Here is a 13,648-nt window from a genome sequence, read left to right as displayed (position 1 = left end):
TCCATAGGCCATCTATTACTTTCATAAACTCCACGAACTATGAGATTAATCTTTGAACCATGATCCACCAAAGCAACATAAGGCACCTATTTTTCTCCAATTTTTACCATTGTTTCTATAGTTGCCCTAGCCCAATGACTCCACGAAAAGTGACTACGTGCGGTACCAAGATAGGCTCATCAGTTTCAGCATAATGCATCGGCTGAACTCTCTTCTCTGTCTGTGGAAAAACAGAAGCATTCTCAACCATAACCTCATGCTCATCCTCATCCAACTTCCCAAACTCCCTGTGTATCAGTAGTAGGAAATGTATGTCTTTTCCTCTTTAGGACTTCTTGAAACTGATATTGAAACTCTCTTTTCGAGATGCCCAAAACCTTAGAAATAGTAAAAGTCACCTCAATGCCAAGTGTCTTATCATTAAAGATTTTCTTCATGTCTGTAGATGTCTCAATATCAGACATTAATCTAAATCTTGGCTGCTTTCTCTGTCTAGGTTCCTGCCTCTTTTCTTTCTTTTGAGCATTCTTCATTTGCCGTTTTGGCCCTGGTCTCAAAGACAGCCTTGCAGTAGGTGGAGTAACAAACTCACCCCCTCTAGTCTTATTAGCTGCATTTGGATTCTCTTCACCCCTCTTATGCTTCTCCTCAACAAGTACATCTGCTCCCTGAGACTAGCCAAGTAGGCATAAATAGTGTACCTGTCAACAGGCAAATCCTAACCTGTCTCAGATCTGATGTTAGAACCTGCACTAGTCAAAATAGTTTGCTGAATTTTCCCCTTGTTTTCTGTCTCTAAAGCATAAGGTCCATAATGCTGACTGACTCTCTGAACCTTTCTCAATCTGGACTCCATATGTAGAAGCATCTTCTCTAGCTGCCACATAGGAAGTACGCGCAACCATGTCATCTACTAATTTCTTCATTTCACCTTTCCCAAAATTGGTAGTAAGTAGAGCTCCTGTTTCAGTCAACCAGATCTTGCCATCTTGTCCCCAAAATACCAGATTCTTCCTCCTTGCATCTTGAAAAGATTCACAATCCCTGCAATGCTGATGGTCCGTACTATCACACCAAATACATCTTCAATCTCTCCTAGGTGCACTAGGAGCACTAGAAGAAATAGTAGGCGCATTCGAAGAAAACTGCTCTTTTAATTTTCCCACCAATTCTGCTTTAACTGACTCTAGTGTCCAATCCGTTATGCCTTTGATTATGTCATCAAGAGAGGAAGGAACCAAAGAAGCGGATGGTTTTGGAGCAGAAGGAGCCAGCATTGGTCTTGGAACAGGAGGATTAGAAATAGTAGGCACTGGCATAGGCCAAGTAACTGGTTGAGGAAGAGAAGAAATAACAGGGGTAGAAGCAGACATAGGAGCAGAAGATGGCGTTGATGTCATAGATCCATTTTGTAGGCGGGTCTTCCATATCCGCCTCTTGGTCAAAGTCGAGACCGCATCCTGGGCATCTTGCCAATCTATTTTAATACCCATAGGCTTCGTGCGATCCTCAAGAAGCTCTCCTAATTCTTCCTGAAGAGCAGGATTTGTAGCTTGCAAGAAAAGCTCAACTTTCTCAACATCCAATGCTCTTTGTTCAATAGCATCAAGTTGGCTATACCTCTCTTCAAATTCTCGTATCAATTCTGAAGCAGCTAGACCTTTGTTTGGCATGTAGACCCACTCTTGGAATGACCACCGTGTAGCCATCCCAAAGTCCTCAAGAAAATACTCCTCTTTCAGGTCCTTCTTAAATTCTTGCCAATGTGAATTTTGAAGGAAAAGATCAGTCACAAGGCGAAGGAAATATTTACTCATAAGTGCTATTGGTACTCCAAAAAATCCCATCTTAATCTCATATGTCGTCAAATAAGCCGATACATTACGGCCATCAAATATTTTCTTTTCATTCTCAACTGCTTCAATCGCCTTAGTCGTGCTGATTGCATTCTCTTGCTCTGAATATAGTTGCCTTTGCTGAGACAATTGTTGTTGATGTAACCTGTTGCTGCATATACAATTGTGTCTGCTGATTTTGAAGCTGCATATACATAGACATATTCTACAAAATTTTCTTTAAATCATCCGTAGAAGTACTTGAAGCAGAAGTCGATGATGAAGCTGAAGTAGAGGACAAAGCAGGAATCGTAGAAGAGGCTGAAACTGATGCTGAAGTATCTCCCATCCTGAAATTTTTTTAATGCGATGCTTTCACGTTGGGTTCACCAAAGATGTCGAAGGGTTTTCGAAAGCAAAGTCGCAACCACAGAGGTTCTTGAGAATTTTCAAGATAGAAGATCCATCATGTGAATAATCCTATTGTCCAATTTCCCACACAGTAACAAGTTCTGGACAGCTCTATTTTATGGTTGTGGGTGTACGTTCAAGCTCTAGGGCAAAGCATCGTACATAAGACATCAAAGTACAACAAAGTATATCTTAGAGTCAAATAATCTGAGGAAATTCTTTGGCTATATGGAGCTTCCAAATTCTGATGTGCAATCAGATGCTGCTGCAACATTCAAGGAACTTTTGACAAGACATAAATCAACGGTGTCAGAGTTTCTCACAAAGAATTATGAATGGTTTTTTGCAGAATACAATAGCAAGCTTCTGGAACCCCCTTTTTCCTGTGGTTATCCAAGAAAATTGAAAGGTTCAATTGCAACAACCCCTGTCTTTCTGAGCAGCAGGTCAAATGAAGGGGCAAAGAATCCTAGGGATGGATTAAGTGGCAACCCAAAACATGAGATCTGATATCAAGTTGTATGGTCTTCCTTATCAATAATAGGCTCCATCACGCTCTGTATATTCATTCCTCTTCTATCCTCACCTTCACAGTCCAACAATCTCCTTCCCCATTATTAAAGGCATCTACTACTCCAGTGTAATTCCAATTCGATCATGAATCTGCACTTCAATAGTGTATCCACCATTGTTGATAAGAAATATGATATTGTTCTATTTGCATTTGATCATAGTTGACACATCCTGGGCTGTGACCTGGAAACTACCATCTCCAATGCATGCAATGACACACTTATCTGGGACTGCTTTCTAAACATTGCTTCATGTTGCAACATTGTTTGTTTCAGTACATCCAGATTCTTTTTAGAATCATCTTTTAATGCCACTTTCTGATTAGAATCAGTGTGGCAGCCTCTGTTTACACAAGAACTGAGGTCTCTGGGAAAACAGGTAAAGCAAAAACCTCAACTACTCTTGATTTTCTATCTGCTTTAGCCCATTTGCTCGAAAGCAAAACAAATGACTTATTTTCATTCTTCTTCATCTTTACTTACATGCTGTTTGAATACCAGAGTGTTGCGCTTGATATTGTTTTTCCGATGGCACTCTTGATAAGCCTAAAGGGAAGATACAGAGAGCACCTGATAGAAAGTTCGGGCTGTTTCTGAGCTGATGCCCTTCAAAAGAGCATCACAATTCAATTTCATTGAACTCACAAATCTCCCCCCCTCTTTCTCTTCCCCTTTGGTAACACGAACATGCCTCGAAAATACCTTGCTTCTCCCTCCCTAAGCTTGTTTTTCTTATTACTAGCTAATCTGCCCGAACAGTCAAGAGTTTCCGGTAGGCTTTAGCTTGTACATATTCTGTCCAATCTCCAATTCTCCACTGATTTGATCTATTGATGTTTGAAGCTATGGTCTCGTTGATAGACAATAAGGGCTTTATCTCGGAGAAAATCCTCCCCGACTTCAGCCATGACAAGGGAACTGAGTTCGAAAAGAAAAGAAAAATAGAGAAAATCCTCTCCGACTTCAGCCACGACCAGAGAAAAGCAAAATAGAGGTCGGAAGGAATTCACATTATTATTGTGGTGCGCACACTTTGGTGCATTCACAGGTAGCATAAGGTGATTGGGTCCCAACGTGTGCCTTTGAGTATCTGCATATGAGAAAATCCTGGTCTGCAACAGTTTGTCATCAGTGTAGTACACACCAGGCACTATTGTGCTACAAATCGTCCATGGCTTTTATGCTTTTCTTCAATTCTCAGACCCTGTTCCTCCAGGCGACCTAGAACATACACTACAAGGATTGTAACATATAGTGACGGCGGGTAGTGATGCAGGAATAGCGGCATCGCTATTTGCGTCGCATTTGTGACGCAAATAGTGACGCGCCATAGGGAAAAAAAACAGGCCGAAAGCCGAGCGCAGTTCATTTCACGCATTTTCGTCAACGTTTCGAGAGGGAGAGCAAGAGAGAGAGTGACCGTCTTGCATAGGGTGAGAGAGGGAGAGAAAGAAGGCTTGCCGCCGCCGCCACTGCCGCCATTCGCGAAGGAGAGGAGGAGACTTTATTGCGAAGAGGAGCCGCCAAACCCTCGCCATATCTCATCGGTGAGTCCATTCTCTCCTTCTTTTGCTTGTTTAGGGTTTAATTCTCTCCTTCTTTTGCTTGTTTAGGAGAGGAAATGAGAAAGAAAGAGAGGGAGAGGGAGAGGGAGAGGGAGGGAGAGAAAGAGAAAGAGAGGGGGAGAGAGAGAAAGAGAAAGAGGGGGAGAGCGAGAGGGGAGGAAATGAGAGACGGAGAGAAAGAGAAAGAGAGGGAGAGGGAGAGGGAGAGGAATGGGGAGGAAATGAGAGAGGGAGAGGGAGGGAGAGCGCATTCTCTCTCTCTTTTACTTTTGCTTATATGATTTGTGTATATATATTGAGAGAGGGAGAGGAAACGAGAGAGAAAGAGAGGGAGAGGGAGAGGGAGGAAATGGGAGAGGGAGGGGGAGGAAGAGGGAGGAAATGGAAGAGAGAGGGGGATGAAATGAGAGAAGAGAGGGAGGGAGAGTGTATTCTCTCTCTTATTTATTTATTTTTTGTATAATTTGTATATAATGAGAGAGGGAGAAGAAATGAGGGAGAGGGAGAGGGAGAAAGAGGGAAATTAAAGAGAGGGAGACGAAGGAAATAGGAGAGGGAGGAGGGGGAGAGAAAATGAGAGAGGGAGGGGGAGGAAGAGAGAGGGAGGGAGAGGAAGAGGGAGAGGGAATGAGAGAGGGGGAGGGAGAGGGAGAGGGAGAGGGAGAGGGGGGGAGACAAAAACAAAATAGGGAAATGAGAGAGGGAGAGGGAGGGAGAAGAAATGAGAGAAGGAGAGGAAGAGAGCAAAAGGAAATGAGAGAGGGAGAGGAGAGAGAAAAAAGAGAGAATGAGAGGAGAGAGAAAAAGATATAAGATGTTAAACATAATAGGCAAATAGAGAAAGAGAGGGTGTGGGTGAGGGTGAGGGCGAGGGAGGGAGAGGAAATGAGAGAGGGAGAGGAAGAGAGTAAAGGAAATGAGAGACGGAGAGGAGAGATAAAAAGAAATGAGAGAGAGAGGAGAGAGAAAAAGAGAGAAAGATCATTAAACCTAATGGAAAAATAGAGAAAGAGAGTCAGGGTGAGGGAGGGAGAGGAAATGAGAGAGGGAGAGAAAGAAAGAAAGGGAAATGAGACAGGGAGAGGAGAGAGAAAAAATGAGAGAGGAAGAGGAGAGAGAAAAAGAGAAAAAATTATTAAATCTAATAGAGAAAGAGAAAAAGGGACAGGAAATGAGATAGGGAGAGAAAGAGAGAAAGGTAAATGAGAGAGGGAGAGGAGAGAGAAAAAAATGTGAGAGAGAGGAGAGAGAAAAATCATTAAACCTAATAGGGAAAGAGAGAAAGAGAGGGTGAGGGCGAGGGAGGGAGAGGAAATGTGAGAGGGAGAGGAAGAGAGAAAATGAAATGAGAGAGGGAGGGGAGAGAGAAAAAAATGAGAGAGAGAGATAGGAGAGAGAAAAAGAGAGAAAAATCATTAAACCTAGTAGGGAAAGAGAGAAAGAGGGCGAGGGAGGGAGAGAAAATGAGAGGGAGAGGAGAGAGAAAAAGGAAATGAGAGAGGGAGAGGAGAGAGAAAAAGGAATGAGAGAGAGAAGAGAGAAAAAGGAATGAGAGAGGGCGAGGGAGGGAGAGGAATGAGAGGGAGAAGAGAGAGAAAAGGAATGAAATAGAAAAATAGAGGAGAGAGAAAGAGAGGGTTAGGGTGAGGGAGGGAGAGGAAATGAGAGAGGGGGAGAAAGGGAAATGAGAGAGGGAGAGGAGAGAGAAAAAATAAGAGAGAGAGAGGAGAGAGAAAAAGAGAAAAAAATCATTAAATCTAATAGAGAAAGGGTGAAAGAGAGGGTCATGGTGAGGGAGGGATAGGAAATGAGAGAGGGACAGAAAGAGAGAAAGGGAAATGAGAGAGGGAGAGAAAGAGAGAAAAGGAAATGAGAGAGAGAGAGAGAGGAGAGAGAAAAGGAGAGAAAAATCATTAAAGCTAATAGGGAAAGAGAGAAAGAGAGGGTGAGGGTGAGGGAGGGAGAGGAAATGAGAGAGGGAGAGGAAGAGAGAAAACGAAATATTATGTGCTAGGTACTGAGTACTAGGTACTAAATACTAGTGTTCTATGATACTATATGCTAGGTCATAAAAAAGAGAGAGATGGAAGGAGAGGATAACAATCTAAGAAAAGAAAAGAAGGATAACAAAAACAAATTGTTTGTTATAACGTAGAAAAAATGGAAAACGAAGAAGGTCCTGTTGTTCAAGATCGCGAGGCATATCTTAATCAGCGTGTCCCATGTCCTTGCTCTCAATGCAAGCTGGCAATTAGACGAAAACGCCGATTGTCTATAGAACACGTACGATGATTTGATGAGTTTCAATCTGAGATCATTGATCAGGCGATTGCGGATTTTCAACAAACGGTAATTTGAAGTTAATATCAATCATGCATTGTACTCACAAGCTAATTGAAAACCATATACAATAAGATTGGGTCTTGTTGGCAAATTTTCTATCTAGGGGGGTGATGTCTCAACCCAAGGGGGAGTGCACCCTTTGCGGACAATTAGAAGAGTTTGTGGACATGCGAAGGATGGATTGGAGGAGCCAATCCACCACTCGCAAGGCCCATCTATACCGTCAATGCCAGAGGAGACATACAACCTTCCTGACCTACCTACAATCTTGGAGCCTGAGATGGAGGCAATGATTGATGCATTGATTCCCATGGATGTCGAGACTTTTGATCCGCTTAGAGAGGAAGCATCCATACCATTATATGATGGGTGTCGAGTATCTTGGCTGAAGACATTGCTTGCACTCTTAAGTGTGCAAGCAAAATATGGGTGGAGCGATACGAGTGTGATCGAGTTGTTCAGGTACCTTGTACATACGCTTCATTGATTTTTTTTTCGGCACTATTATTACAAACATTTGTGCTTTTTCAAGAAGTTTTATGATTTTTTTCAGGTTATTGAAATATCATATATTACCACCTGCAAATACTATGTCTGAGTCTCGTGATGATGCACAACATGTTTTATGGAAGCTTGGCATGGACTACAATAACATCCATCCATGTATCAACGATTGCATACTGTTTTGAGGAGAATACGAGACTATGGAGACATGTCCAAAGTGTGGTGCTCACAGGTATCGACAGGACTTACAAGGGCAAACCATCCCTCAAAAAGTTCTCAGACACTTTCCGCTTATCCCCCGCATAAACCACATGTTTCGTACGTTCACCATGGCGAGCTTGACAACGTGGCATGCACAGAATAGGTCCACGGATGGAGTTCAACAAATATCAGTAGATTCACGTGCATGGAGCTACATTGACTCTACCTTCCTAGGTTTTGCCCGAGAGCCAAGGAATCTTCGGCTCAGTCTTGCAATGGATGGCGTGAACCCATTCGGTCTGCGCTCAACTTCTTACAGTGTGTGGCCTATAGTCCTTGTCAACTACAATATCCCTCCATGGCTTTCTATGAAGAAAGGACATCTCTTCCTTAGCTTGCTCATCCCCGGCCGCTACAAAGTTAAAAATATGGACATGTATCTTCGTCCATTAGTCGATGAGCTTAAGATTTTGTGGGAGGAGGGGGTCACCGTGCAAGATATGAGCAGGCGCGATGGTCGGCGGTTAGCCAACATTCAAGCCATTCTCATGTGGACGATGCATGACATTTTGGGATTTGGAGAGTGCTCAGGTGAGCAGGCCTCTGTTCTCGCTGGTAATATCTATATTTTATCTCATTCAAGCAAGTATCCACTAGGTCGTGGTGTTGGAACAGGTCTAGTTACCTCAGCTTATCATGCATGTTCATTGTGCGGGCCACAGTTAGACTCCCGAAGGTCACAAACCATGAAGAAGATGGTATATCAAGGATACACTGCTTTCTTGCCAGAGGATCATGAACTCATGGAAGGTTTCCTTGGATAACCTCCAACACGTATGAACACCACAAGCTGGTACGAGCTGAAAATGGTCCACGCAGAATCACATCCAAATGAAATGCGGCGGTTCGCAGTTTTCTACGAGTTGCCATATTGGACCCACTTACAGGTCAACCACTTGTTGGATCCAATGCATATTTTCAAGAATATGGGAAGCTTGTTATGGGACCACATCATAGGAAAGAGAGACACTGTAGGGGCACGAATGGATTTGAAGGAGGTAGGTAAGATGGAGGTGCTTTGGCCGTAGTTGAGTGCTGATGGTCGCATACAGCTTCCTCACGCTCCTTGGGTTTTTTCCACTAAAGAAGAGCGCATTGTGAAGCAAGTAATCAAGTCTATCCGCACTCCGACGGGTATGATGCGTTCTCTCAGGTCCGCATTTTCTAAAGACGACCAATTATCAGGGCTAAAATCCCATGACTAGCATAAGATATGTCAGGTTTGTACTACGAATGGATTGTAATTGGCGTGGGCATTTTGTTATTTGGAATGTAGCCATTATTCATAATGCTTTCTCATTTGTGGCAGTTTGTACTACCGATCGTGATTGCAGGATGTCTTACTCCAGAAATACGTGGGGCCATTTATAAGTTGTCGACTTTGGTGCAATGGATCTCACAGAAGGAGATTAAGACATCCTCTATTGAATCTGCGAGGCGGGGAGTAGTGGAGACGGTCTGTCTCTTTGAGAAATACCTGCCCACCAGCATGCTTACGATACAAATCCACCTTCTTGTGCATATTGTAGATGAAGTGGAGATTGCTGGACCTGTCCATACGCGATGGATGTTTTTCTTGGAGCGCTTCATGAAAACCCTGAAAGGCTTTGTGCGACAACGAGCTCGGCTAGAAGGTAGCATGGCTGAAGGTTGGTTGGTGTCTGAGGCGCTAGTGCATATTTCACAATGGCTACCAACGATGGAACCAGACAATGAAATGCTATGGTCTCACTGAAGGACGATGGTAGACTAACTGGAGATGTGGTGGTTAGAAATGGGGTAGAAAAAAGAATGGATGCCTCAATGGAAGAGAAGGTGAATCACTTTTGTATGTTGCACCATGCCTCTATGGAGACGTGGCTTGCCAAGTACCAGATCGCTAGGCAAGATCGAGAGGAAGCGCGAGCTGAATCCCGAAGGCATGGAGGAGATGCCGCGGTTCATATCAACGCGATGGTTGCATGGAGCTTTGATCGCAGTGTCTCACGAAGGGACAGAGGTCTCAATGGAGGAGTGGGAATTCTTGAGGGGATGTAGTCCAAAGGTGATGAGGGGTTTAGAATCTGTCGTATCTAAATTTTATATGTGACATCTAATTTGAGTGTTTCAATGTACAGTACAAAATATATAGTGCAGCGTGGTAGTGCAGACGACTTTTTGCGTGGAGCGTATTGACAAAATGCGCTCCACAATGGACTGTGGTATCGTGGCAAGGTTCGAGCAAGAGAGCCAGCGACGAGCAACGGATCCAAATACGGTTGTGGATGAGATGGAGTATTTTGGAAACTTGCAAAGTATTGTTACGGTGGATTACCGTAGCTTCTCGATGATACTATTCGATGTGCAGTGGTTCAAAGTGGTACTTGGAGGAGCTGGAGCAACAATTCAATGAGGTTCATTTGGATTTCTCGAAATAGATTTCGAAAAAAAATGAACGGATTTGTGTGACACCTTTGTGTTGCCGGCCCATTGTGAACAGGTGCATGGACTCATTTGCTTGCTAATTGTATTATGACATGGTTTATGTCACAATGGTTTGAACTCTCTTGTACGTGTTTGTGAACATGTAATATTCTATCCAAACCCCCGACAACCTCGATGGTGGTATGTTATACCTTCAACTCCTCGAAGTGCGAGAGTATATGATCAAAGCGATGTTTCGAGCATAGATGAAGATAATATGCAAATAGAGGGGTCGATATTGCAAGGGGTGGAGGCCATCGAAAGATTGGAGCCAGCATCGGCTAATAATGAGGGAAATATAGGAGTCCAAGAATTCTTTGAGAACGAGGTGAACTCATTCTTTTGTGGTGACATGTCTATCGACCTTCCAGTGTATGAGGAGTTGTGTCAGGAGATTAACATGGGACCATAGGATACTTCGTACTTGGAGTATCCACTTACTCAATTTGTTGACCGATCGCTTATAAGGGTACATAAGATATGCATTTTAAGTGAGATTTTTTTAAACTGATTTATATTACTGTGCTGTATGATTTAAATTGACTATTCTAACATCATTTTTTGTCTGTACAGGTGACATTTTCAGGATGAGTCAAGGGATGAGCGATGAGGAGTTACAGGACATCTTCACATGCATCTCTCCAGACCAGATCGCGGGATTCAGAGAGATGGCAGACCAGGAGCTGTCTCGGTCTTCGTCAGGGCGCTCTGCTAGATCTACTTCAGCGCGATCGTATGCTTTGGCTTCGAGCAAACGAGCTCAACGCACACGACTTGGGCCAGAGGGAGGGAGTGTATCAGGATTAGTGGGATGCTGCAGAGATATAGAGGTAGTGAGCCCACGGTCGACACAGGATATAGGTGCGACTCCTTGCTCTCGTGGCCCTTCCAGGGAGCATGGTTCAAGCTCAGGTGGATGCTGTGGAGGCACGGACGCGATGTCTTCGTCTCATCATTTAACTAGAGGTGCGTCACCTCAGGGATTTGTCACACCTGTGGGGATGTCTACTCCAGTTACTCCGGCTTTTGCGCAGCCATCAGCACAGGTGGCACCCATGTGGATGCCACTTCGAGAGATATTACCCCGGTCGGTACACCGGATGCACAGGGGTCTCCTGGATATGCCCAGGAGCGTGGATGCAGATGGGAGAGGACCCATCTTAGGTAGACTCCAGGGGGTTATGGATATCTAGTTGATAGTAGGTCAGGAGCCATCATCATGAATGATGAGGGGAGGAGGGTGATGGCTCACATGAGAGAGTTGTGCCAACAAGTTTTTGGCACAACGTCTTGGATCATTGGAAGAACATACCAGAGGGGAGCAAGGAATACATAGTAGCATCATTGCATGAGGAGTTTTTGGTGCCAGTCTCAGTAGATAGATTCTCTACGGGCTGGATGATGGATTGTATGCGTGCATACATGTCACATAGACAATCCGACGCACGCAAGGCAATGAAGAGTGGGGCTGCAAAGCGCGAGTGGTTAGATGCAGAAGATTGGTGCCGACTGAGGGAGGAGGCTATAGATTCTCTAGGACGTTGGAGTCAGTAGCGCGAGGCGGCGAGGGCACGACTTGAGGCCGGAGTGGTCCATCATCTTGGGAGTGGTGGCGGCCACAGGACATATTTGGAGGACTTTGTAAGTTTTTCTTTTGTTTTGCTTGTCTCTTTTTTTGAAATATTATTTGTACTGACAATCATGTTTCTAACAGTTAGCATTTTGTTTTCTTTGCAGCACTCCATTACAAATCACAATTCGACTGGCCTTGAGACTCAATATGCAGAGAGGCATGGTCTCACTTCATTGATCGACCGATTCTATAGACGCGACGGCCCTGTAAGTCACTCATCTTTATTGTCCATAGTTACCATGAGATATTTGAATGCATTATTGTATGGTGGACTGATGTGTTGTTTCTTTTTCTGCAGAGTCCGTTCAATGCTCCTTTGCGGCGGGACGAGCTTTCGGGGGATGAGGATATGTAGCTCGCTCTTGGATCCTTGGAGCTCACACACCTTTATTTTTGAGTCACCTGATCTATGTAGACATTTTCTATGTATTAGTGATATCTTGTCATGATTGTACCGATCGCTTACTATGCGATCATGTATTTCTTTCATGTATCAGTGTTATGATTTCAGTATACATTGGTTTTGTTTGCAAGCGCATTGTACACAGTGCAAAAACTATTTTGTATGGCTCTCATAAAGCACACAGTGCTATATATGAAAAGCTGCCCTGCCACAAATTTTTTTTTCCTTGTTACCGTCGCTATTAGTGTCGCAAATTTTACTGCTTGCGTCGTTATTGGCGTCATTATATATGTCGCTATCAACATCGGTATTGGCGTCGGTAAATGCGACATTGATACCGACGCCAATACCGACGGTGATACCGACTGTTCTATGGCATTGGCAATAACGACGCTTTTTGTGATGATGAGGGTAAATTTTGTTATTTGCATTTTCGTCACTTTAAATGTTGGTATAAGGTCTATATCTTGTAGTGACGCCTCTTTCTGACCAGAAAAGCGGCCCCCTCCCACAATAGCAGCAGATAAAGCTTTTACCAATTCTATTTTACCCAAATGTTACTGTTTGAATATTCCTCATTTCATAGTTTACCGTGAGATCAAGAGCACAGAACACAGCCATGGCACCCCCCATAGAATGTCCTGTAACCATAATGTTCAATCCTTCCACTTCATCAAGTATAGAGATAACTGCACCAACTACTCTTGTACGAAGGGTGGTATTATAATAGGCTGTATAAAAATCCATGATGTACCATTGCACCTGTAACTCCTGGATAATTCAGATCAAGCTGCTTAAAATACAGATCCTATTCTCTTGCGTTCCACGAAATGCAATCACAATTGCATTCAAGTCTTCAGCAAGCTCGACATAAGCTTGTAGGCAGTGTTGAACATCAACTATCAGCTCTACCAATCTGAAACCCTTGGTGTAGCCATCACACCTAGAGCAATTCCAAGAAATGAGAGAATCCAAATCATTGACATACACCATAGAAGCATACTCCACAAGTATTTGAGCAAGTGTATGATTGTACTGAAAGCCATCATCATAGTCATGAACCCTTGTAAGTTCCAATCCTTGTCCATCTAGAACAGCTGGCACTAGGCCTAGCAGAAAGAAGCAGCACACAACCTTCCATATGGATGACCTGATGAGGCACTCCATGCATTTGAATTCATCGACGAAGTGATCGTTCCTTCTTTTAGCCCGGGAATTGGAAGCTAAGAAAAGCCATAGAAGACATCGCATGTCCACCATTGTTGAAGGAGGATCTATTAGGTACAACCCTTGCTGAAAGGAAAGGCAGTAGAAGACCCCTCTCTCTACTATATTGCCGACGCAGAACAAAATGCAAACACAACGACTAAGTATGTACAAAGTAACAAATGTCACACACAGAACTTTTTGGTGGATTCCACACCTTGGATGCGCAGCAGTACGACAACGGTAAGCATGCGTTGGTGTATAAACATGTCTACATTTGCATCCATTTCAAATACTCACTAAACATTTTTCTCTATACATGGCTCTAGCAATCTCATTAAACATTGATTAAAAAATTAAACTCGTTATTAAAGCTTCCACATTTATGGATTATTTGTTGTGGTGGCAAAAATGGATATTGATTAGTGAAAATACGTATAAATTCGATGCTC

The 13,648-nt window shown here is 43.4% G+C and overlaps 1 pseudogene; it reads right to left on the bottom strand.

Moving 5' to 3' along the window:
• Window positions 1-2,974: 2,974 nt before the first annotated feature.
• Window positions 2,975-13,187, bottom strand: LOC148030625 (lipase-like; annotated as a pseudogene).
• Between the last annotated feature and the right edge of the window lie 461 nt (window positions 13,188-13,648).

This window comes from Lygodium microphyllum, chromosome 10, assembly GCF_053477565.2.
Source record: "Lygodium microphyllum isolate KBCC chromosome 10, Lygodium_microphyllum_v1.1.10, whole genome shotgun sequence".
Classification (NCBI taxonomy): domain Eukaryota; kingdom Viridiplantae; phylum Streptophyta; class Polypodiopsida; order Schizaeales; family Lygodiaceae; genus Lygodium; species Lygodium microphyllum.
Note: the sequence above shows the minus strand (reverse complement) of the source record. Positions and strands in the feature narration are given on the sequence as shown.